The 2,270-nt window shown below is 40.8% G+C and overlaps 1 pseudogene across 1 annotated transcript; it reads right to left on the bottom strand.

Annotated features, from left to right (window-relative positions):
• Positions 1-211: 211 nt before the first annotated feature.
• LOC100999816 lies at positions 212-867 on the bottom strand (annotated as a pseudogene). The gene has a single exon (XR_163301.5). The product of XR_163301.5 is annotated as a 60S ribosomal protein L29-like (transcript).
• Between the last annotated feature and the right edge of the window lie 1,403 nt (positions 868-2,270).

Genomic DNA, 2,270 nt, shown 5'->3' with positions numbered 1-2,270 from the left:
ACAGTAGATACACCAGAGAGTAAATAGCAAATAACATTGAAATGGATGGAAGTGAAGAAGCGAGCCATAATTTTTTAACATAAATATGATGTGTGATATCTTTGACCTTGAAAAATAATGAAATACTTCTTTCACACCTCCTTAGCTGGCACCTCCTTTCTCATCTCTAATTACATTGGATGTAAATGCTAGCGTCAACCACATGAGAATCTTTTTTTTTTTTTCCTGCCTCAGGTTTATTTGTACAAATAGCACAGGAGGACCCCAGCCCCATGCAGATGGCAGCCCAGAGGTGGGGGTAGGGGGTCGCACCAGTCCTTCTGTCCTCATGTTGGCAGACAGAGATACCTACTCTGTAGCCTTTGTAGTGGCCTGGGCACCTTTGGGAGCCTGAGCTGGAATTGAAGCTGGAGCTGCAGCCTGGGCCTTGGTTTGATCCTTGGCCTTGGCCTTGGCCTTTGGCCAGCACAGCCGGAGCCCCTTGGCAATGCGAGCATGAGCACGCTTCCCAAGCTTGGGGTGGGCAATGTAGGCAAGTCGATCAAGCTTGCGGCTGACACCCTTTGGGATCTTGGGCTTAATCTCCTTGGGCTTTACGAGGGCCTTGACAGCCTCGGCACGTGCACTCATGGCCTTGGCATCGTTGGCCTGCATCTTCTTTAGGCCCTTCTTGTTGTGCTTCTTGGCAAAGCGCATGTTCCTCAGGAACTTGGGGTCCACCCCCTTAAGAGATTCGTATCTTTGTGATCAGGGTTTCTTGATACCATTTCTGTGCCATTTTCGGGACTGGTTGTGTGTGGTGTGGTTCTTGGACTTGGCCATGTCTGCACCTTTAGCCGCGGCTCCCGAAGCACCTAGAACCGGAAGAGCACATGAGAATCTTAATGTATTTTTAGCAACATTGCTATGAGCAAAAGATGCTAGTAGTTGTTTTCAAATATACACATATATACACATAAGTGCAAATCATAGGAAAATGGACAAAATCAAAGTTCTACCAAGATTGCCTATTATTAGTTACTGACTTTTTCTGATAGAAAGAAAAAAATTGTGATTGTCCAGTCTCCCTGAGGATTTCTTTGTCTAATTTCTGATAGGGAAGTATTGAAGTGTGAATTCATTTAATATATAAGACATCATAAAAAGCAAAATAATCCAACACAAAGTACAATGACATTTTCTTTCTTTGTATTTATTTTGCTGCTTTGGCCTATCATCTGCTTGATGTGCTAACAAGGAAAAGAGGGAGAAGCAAGGAGAGCAGCTGATGTAGAAAGGAAGACTGTCCTAGGATACTCAGGATTCCAGTGTTCTCTAGCTTACTACACTATTTTATGAAGAATAAGACAATATAGTCAAGACTTCTGCATGAAAGATTAGACTACCCGTGTGTAACCACAGAAGTCAAAGACAGGGCTGGTGAAGCTAAAAAGATTTTCTTAAAGTTTCCTAGTATTGACATACTTTGTTTGGTACTACAACTGTTAACTGTTAATCTTGAAAGGACCTTAGAGGAAAGGGTCCCAGTGTCTATGTTACACTGTTGAAGAAACAAAATAGTTTACCTCAGTGTTGCAATGTGTTTTTAGGGAAATGTGTCACCTATGAAAAATAGTGTCAACATCTTGCACAAATTTTACCCATGTGGCATATGAATTTCTGCAAGCATTCCAAAATCAATGACATATACCTACATATATCTTAGGCAAATATTAGCAGTTAGATATAATGTACAGACTAAAGTATTAGTCTGATTTGAATCAAAAATACATTCAGTTTCCTGGAAATAAAAGGTAGACATAACCAAACACAGTACAGCCCTCTTATACTTATCTTGTGGAAGTTTACAGATGATTAAGAAATGACTCTAAATATATGTTTGTTTCTAGGGAACATGACTATCTGCTAGCATTTCTTTGGCGTTATTGAACAGATTGGTTAATGATACTTTATTTCTCCTCAAATGAAAGTCCCCCCCCCAAGAAGTCATTTATTTTCTGTTAGAAAAGTTCAATGATTTCCTTGTGCCTCACTGGACAAACCACTCTGGTGTGCTCTATCGAACAATTCTTTTTAGCTGGAGCAGAGCCTTTGTAGTTGACTCTTCTGATGGACCTTGTTTTTAGCCTCAACCTGAAATATGGGTCACCATCCTCCACCTTTGCTACAAGAGACAGAAACTGCCATGAAAATAAATTATAACATCAGCACATCATGCACTGATTGGTATCACTGTTTATTTAGAAGCCAACCAACTTATCTTTCCTGAG

Source organism: Papio anubis, chromosome X, assembly GCF_008728515.1.
Source record: "Papio anubis isolate 15944 chromosome X, Panubis1.0, whole genome shotgun sequence".
Classification (NCBI taxonomy): Eukaryota; Metazoa; Chordata; class Mammalia; order Primates; family Cercopithecidae; genus Papio; species Papio anubis.
Note: the sequence above shows the minus strand (reverse complement) of the source record. Positions and strands in the feature narration are given on the sequence as shown.